General features: G+C 46.8%; 15 non-coding genes and 2 pseudogenes across 15 annotated transcripts; all 17 read right to left on the reverse strand.

The window, feature by feature from the left end:
* Window positions 1–114: 114 nt before the first annotated feature.
* Window positions 115–233, reverse strand: LOC146223372 (5S ribosomal RNA). Its single transcript, XR_014746941.1, has one exon. It is a non-coding gene; the product is annotated as a 5S ribosomal RNA (ribosomal RNA).
* A 178-nt stretch (window positions 234–411) lies between these two features.
* On the reverse strand, window positions 412–530 carry LOC146223373 (5S ribosomal RNA). Its single transcript, XR_014750408.1, has one exon. It is a non-coding gene; the product is annotated as a 5S ribosomal RNA (ribosomal RNA).
* Window positions 531–704: 174 nt separating this feature from the next.
* LOC146223374 (5S ribosomal RNA) lies at window positions 705–823 on the reverse strand. The gene has a single exon (XR_014746942.1). It is a non-coding gene; the product is annotated as a 5S ribosomal RNA (ribosomal RNA).
* A 174-nt stretch (window positions 824–997) lies between these two features.
* On the reverse strand, window positions 998–1,106 carry LOC146223375 (5S ribosomal RNA; annotated as a pseudogene).
* Window positions 1,107–1,284: 178 nt separating this feature from the next.
* On the reverse strand, window positions 1,285–1,403 carry LOC146223376 (5S ribosomal RNA). Its single transcript, XR_014748878.1, has one exon. It is a non-coding gene; the product is annotated as a 5S ribosomal RNA (ribosomal RNA).
* A 170-nt stretch (window positions 1,404–1,573) lies between these two features.
* On the reverse strand, window positions 1,574–1,692 carry LOC146223377 (5S ribosomal RNA). The gene has a single exon (XR_014746943.1). It is a non-coding gene; the product is annotated as a 5S ribosomal RNA (ribosomal RNA).
* Window positions 1,693–1,870: 178 nt separating this feature from the next.
* Window positions 1,871–1,989, reverse strand: LOC146223378 (5S ribosomal RNA). The gene has a single exon (XR_014750509.1). It is a non-coding gene; the product is annotated as a 5S ribosomal RNA (ribosomal RNA).
* A 174-nt stretch (window positions 1,990–2,163) lies between these two features.
* On the reverse strand, window positions 2,164–2,282 carry LOC146223379 (5S ribosomal RNA). The gene has a single exon (XR_014746944.1). It is a non-coding gene; the product is annotated as a 5S ribosomal RNA (ribosomal RNA).
* A 176-nt stretch (window positions 2,283–2,458) lies between these two features.
* On the reverse strand, window positions 2,459–2,577 carry LOC146223380 (5S ribosomal RNA). The gene has a single exon (XR_014746945.1). It is a non-coding gene; the product is annotated as a 5S ribosomal RNA (ribosomal RNA).
* A 180-nt stretch (window positions 2,578–2,757) lies between these two features.
* LOC146223381 (5S ribosomal RNA) lies at window positions 2,758–2,876 on the reverse strand. Its single transcript, XR_014748946.1, has one exon. It is a non-coding gene; the product is annotated as a 5S ribosomal RNA (ribosomal RNA).
* A 176-nt stretch (window positions 2,877–3,052) lies between these two features.
* Window positions 3,053–3,171, reverse strand: LOC146223382 (5S ribosomal RNA). Its single transcript, XR_014746946.1, has one exon. It is a non-coding gene; the product is annotated as a 5S ribosomal RNA (ribosomal RNA).
* A 174-nt stretch (window positions 3,172–3,345) lies between these two features.
* Window positions 3,346–3,464, reverse strand: LOC146223383 (5S ribosomal RNA). The gene has a single exon (XR_014750319.1). It is a non-coding gene; the product is annotated as a 5S ribosomal RNA (ribosomal RNA).
* A 174-nt stretch (window positions 3,465–3,638) lies between these two features.
* Window positions 3,639–3,757, reverse strand: LOC146223384 (5S ribosomal RNA). Its single transcript, XR_014746948.1, has one exon. It is a non-coding gene; the product is annotated as a 5S ribosomal RNA (ribosomal RNA).
* A 182-nt stretch (window positions 3,758–3,939) lies between these two features.
* LOC146223385 (5S ribosomal RNA) lies at window positions 3,940–4,058 on the reverse strand. Its single transcript, XR_014750014.1, has one exon. It is a non-coding gene; the product is annotated as a 5S ribosomal RNA (ribosomal RNA).
* A 182-nt stretch (window positions 4,059–4,240) lies between these two features.
* LOC146223386 (5S ribosomal RNA) lies at window positions 4,241–4,359 on the reverse strand. The gene has a single exon (XR_014750410.1). It is a non-coding gene; the product is annotated as a 5S ribosomal RNA (ribosomal RNA).
* A 174-nt stretch (window positions 4,360–4,533) lies between these two features.
* On the reverse strand, window positions 4,534–4,652 carry LOC146223387 (5S ribosomal RNA). The gene has a single exon (XR_014749508.1). It is a non-coding gene; the product is annotated as a 5S ribosomal RNA (ribosomal RNA).
* Window positions 4,653–4,826: 174 nt separating this feature from the next.
* Window positions 4,827–4,935, reverse strand: LOC146223388 (5S ribosomal RNA; annotated as a pseudogene).
* Window positions 4,936–5,000: the final 65 nt, after the last annotated feature.

Here is a 5,000-nt window from a genome sequence, read left to right on the forward strand (position 1 = left end):
GTAGTCTCTCTCTCTCTCTCTCTCGTGTCAAAATGAAAACAGCTTCCAGCCCCTTTCATGAAGGACTACTTGTGCATATTGCAAGATGTCAGTTTCTAAGTGAATGAGCAAAAGAGCATACAGCACCTGGTATTCCCAGGCGGTCTCCCATCCAAGTACTAACCAGGCCCGACCCTGCTTAGCTTCCGAGATCAGACGAGATCGGGCGTTGCCAGGCTGGTATGGCCGTACGAAATAAGTTGACAACCATAGGCTACTTATCCATATACAGATTTAGCAATTGACAATGCAAGGTAGTCTCTCTCTCTCTCTCTCTCTCTCGTGTCAAAATGAAAACAGCTTCCAGCCCCTTTCATGAAGGACTACTTGTGCATATTGCAAGATTTCAGTTTCTAAGTGAATGAGCAAAAGAGCATACAGCACCTGGTATTCCCAGGCGGTCTCCCATCCAAGTACTAACCAGGCCCGACCCTGCTTAGCTTCCGAGATCAGACTAGATCGGGCGTTGCCAGGCTGGTATGGCCGTACGAAATAAGTTGACAACCATAGGCTACTTATCCATATACAGTTTTAGCAATTGACAATTCAAGGTAGTCTCTCTCTCTCTCTCTCTCGTGTCAAAATGAAAACAGCTTCCAGCCCCTTTCATGAAGGACTACTTGTGCATATTGCAAGATGTCAGTTTCTAAGTGAATGAGCAAAAGAGCATACAGCACCTGGTATTCCCAGGCGGTCTCCCATCCAAGTACTAACCAGGCCCGACCCTGCTTAGCTTCCGAGATCAGACGAGATCGGGCGTTGCCAGGCTGGTATGGCCGTACGAAATAAGTTGACAACCATAGGCTACTTATCCATATACAGATTTAGCAATTGACAATGCAAGGTGGTCTCTCTCTCTCTCTCTCTCGTGTCAAAATGAAAACAGCTTCCAGCCCCTTTCATGAAGGACTACTTGTGCATATTGCAAGATTTCAGTTTCTAAGTGAATGAGCAAAAGAGCATACAGCACCTGGTATTCCCAGGCGGTCTCCCATCCAAGTACTAACCAGGCCCGACCCTGCTTAGCTTCCGAGATCAGGCGTTGCCAGGCTGGTATGGCCGTACGAAATAAGATGACAACCATAGGCTACTTATCCATATACAGATTTAGCAATTGACAATGCAAGGTGGTCTCTCTCTCTCTCTCTCTCTCTCGTGTCAAAATGAAAACAGCTTCCAGCCCCTTTCATGAAGGACTACTTGTGCATATTGCAAGATTTCAGTTTCTAAGTGAATGAGCAAAAGAGCATACAGCACCTGGTATTCCCAGGCGGTCTCCCATCCAAGTACTAACCAGGCCCGACCCTGCTTAGCTTCCGAGATCAGACGAGATCGGGCGTTGCCAGGCTGGTATGGCCGTAAGAAATAAGTTGACAACCATAGGCTACTTATCCATATACAGATTTAGCAATTGACAATGCAAGGTGGTCTCTCTCTCTCTCTCGTGTCAAAATGAAAACAGCTTCCAGCCCCTTTCATGAAGGACTACTTGTGCATATTGCAAGATTTCAGTTTCTAAGTGAATGAGCAAAAGAGCATACAGCACCTGGTATTCCCAGGCGGTCTCCCATCCAAGTACTAACCAGGCCCGACCCTGCTTAGCTTCCGAGATCAGACGAGATCGGGCGTTGCCAGGCTGGTATGGCCGTACGAAATAAGTTGACAACCATAGGCTACTTATCCATATACAGATTTAGCAATTGACATTGCAAGGTAGTCTCTCTCTCTCTCTCTCTCTCTCGTGTCAAAATGAAAACAGCTTCCAGCCCCTTTCATGAAGGACTACTTGTGCATATTGCAAGATGTCAGTTTCTAAGTGAATGAGCAAAAGAGCATACAGCACCTGGTATTCCCAGGCGGTCTCCCATCCAAGTACTAACCAGGCCCGACCCTGCTTAGCTTCCGAGATCAGACGAGATCGGGCGTTGCCAGGATGGTATGGCCGTACGAAATAAGTTGACAACCATAGGCTACTTATCCATATACAGATTTAGCAATTGACAATGCAAGGTAGTCTCTCTCTCTCTCTCTCTCGTGTCAAAATGAAAACAGCTTCCAGCCCCTTTCATGAAGGACTACTTGTGCATATTGCAAGATGTCAGTTTCTAAGTGAATGAGCAAAAGAGCATACAGCACCTGGTATTCCCAGGCGGTCTCCCATCCAAGTACTAACCAGGCCCGACCCTGCTTAGCTTCCGAGATCAGACGAGATCGGGCGTTGCCAGGCTGGTATGGCCGTACGAAATAAGTTGACAACCATAGGCTACTTATCCATATACAGATTTAGCAATTGACAATGCAAGGTGGTCTCTCTCTCTCTCTCTCTCTCGTGTCAAAATGAAAACAGCTTCCAGCCCCTTTCATGAAGGACTACTTGTGCATATTGCAAGATTTCAGTTTCTAAGTGAATGAGCAAAAGAGCATACAGCACCTGGTATTCCCAGGCGGTCTCCCATCCAAGTACTAACCAGGCCCGACCCTGCTTAGCTTCCGAGATCAGACGAGATCGGGCGTTGCCAGGCTGGTATGGCCGTACGAAATAAGTTGACAACAATAGGCTACTTATCCATATACAGATTTAGCAATTGACAATGCAAGGTGGTCTCTCTCTCTCTCTCTCTCTCTCTCGTGTCAAAATGAAAACAGCTTCCAGCCCCTTTCATGAAGGACTACTTGTGCATATTGCAAGATGTCAGTTTCTAAGTGAATGAGCAAAAGAGCATACAGCACCTGGTATTCCCAGGCGGTCTCCCATCCAAGTACTAACCAGGCCCGACCCTGCTTAGCTTCCGAGATCAGACGTGATCGGGCGTTGCCAGGCTGGTATGGCCGTACGAAATAAGTTGACAACCATAGGCTACTTATCCATATACAGATTTAGCAATTGACAATGCAACGTAGTCTCTCTCTCTCTCTCTCTCTCGTGTCAAAATGAAAACAGCTTCCAGCCCCTTTCATGAAGGACTACTTGTGCATATTGCAAGATTTCAGTTTCTAAGTTAATGAGCAAAAGAGCATACAGCACCTGGTATTCCCAGGCGGTCTCCCATCCAAGTACTAACCAGGCCCGACCCTGCTTAGCTTCCGAGATCAGACGAGATCGGGCGTTGCCAGGCTGGTATGGCCGTACGAAATAAGTTGACAACCATAGGCTACTTATCCATATACAGTTTTAGCAATTGACAATTCAAGGTAGTCTCTCTCTCTCTCTCTCTCGTGTCAAAATGAAAACAGCTTCCAGCCCCTTTCATGAAGGACTACTTGTGCATATTGCAAGATGTCAGTTTCTAAGTGAATGAGCAAAAGAGCATACAGCACCTGGTATTCCCAGGCGGTCTCCCATACAAGTACTAACCAGGTCCGACCCTGCTTAGCTTCCGAGATCAGACGAGATCGGGCGTTGCCAGGCTGGTATGGCCGTACGAAACAAGTTGACAACCATAGGCTACTTATCCATATACAGATTTAGCAATTGACAATGCAAGGTGGTCTCTCTCTCTCTCTCTCTCGTGTCAAAATGAAAACAGCTTCCAGCCCCTTTCATGAAGGACTACTTGTGCATATTGCAAGATTTCAGTTTCTAAGTGAATGAGCAAAAGAGCATACAGCACCTGGTATTCCCAGGCGGTCTCCCATCCAAGTACTAACCAGGCCCGACCCTGCTTAGCTTCCGAGATCAGACGAGATCGGGCGTTGCCAGGCTGGTATGGCCGTACGAAATAAGTTGACAACCATAGGCTACTTATCCATATACAGATTTAGCAATTGACAATGCAAGGTGGTCTCTCTCTTTCTCTCTCTCTCTCTCTCGTGTCAAAATGAAAACAGCTTCCAGCCCCTTTCATGAAGGACTACTTGTGCATATTGCAAGATTTCAGTTTCTAAGTGAATGAGCAAAAGAGCATACAGCACCTGGTATTCCCAGGCGGTCTCCCATCCAAGTACTAACCAGGCCCGACCATGCTTAGCTTCCGAGATCAGACGAGATCGGGCGTTGCCAGGCTGGTATGGCCGTACGAAATAAGTTGACAACCATAGGCTACTTATCCATATACAGATTTAGCAATTGACAATGCAAGGTAGTCTCTCTCTCTCTCTCTCTCTCTCTCTCGTGTCAAAATGAAAACAGCTTCCAGCCCCTTTCATGAAGGACTACTTGTGCATATTGCAAGATTTCAGTTTCTAAGTGAATGAGCAAAAGAGCATACAGCACCTGGTATTCCCAGGCGGTCTCCCATCCAAGTACTAACCAGGCCCGACCCTGCTTAGCTTCCGAGATCAGACTAGATCGGGCGTTGCCAGGCTGGTATGGCCGTACGAAATAAGTTGACAACCATAGGCTACTTATCCATATACAGTTTTAGCAATTGACAATTCAAGGTAGTCTCTCTCTCTCTCTCTCTCGTGTCAAAATGAAAACAGCTTCCAGCCCCTTTCATGAAGGACTACTTGTGCATATTGCAAGATGTCAGTTTCTAAGTGAATGAGCAAAAGAGCATACAGCACCTGGTATTCCCAGGCGGTCTCCCATGCAAGTACTAACCAGGCCCGACCCTGCTTAGCTTCCGAGATCAGACGAGATCGGGCGTTGCCAGGCTGGTATGGCCGTACGAAATAAGTTGACAACCATAGGCTACTTATCCATATACAGATTTAGCAATTGACAATGCAAGGTGGTCTCTCTCTCTCTCTCTCTCGTGTCAAAATGAAAACAGCTTCCAGCCCCTTTCATGAAGGACTACTTGTGCATATTGCAAGATTTCAGTTTCTAAGTGAATGAGCAAAAGAGCATACAGCACCTGGTATTCCCAGGCGGTCTCCCATCCAAGTACTAACCAGGCCCGACCCTGCTTAGCTTCCGAGATCAGGCGTTGCCAGGCTGGTATGGCCGTACGAAATAAGATGACAACCATAGGCTACTTATCCATATACAGATTTAGCAATTGACAATGCAAGGTGGT

This window comes from Hypomesus nipponensis, chromosome 25, assembly GCF_054491055.1.
Source record: "Hypomesus nipponensis isolate SF chromosome 25, ASM5449105v1, whole genome shotgun sequence".
Classification (NCBI taxonomy): Eukaryota; Metazoa; Chordata; class Actinopteri; order Osmeriformes; family Osmeridae; genus Hypomesus; species Hypomesus nipponensis.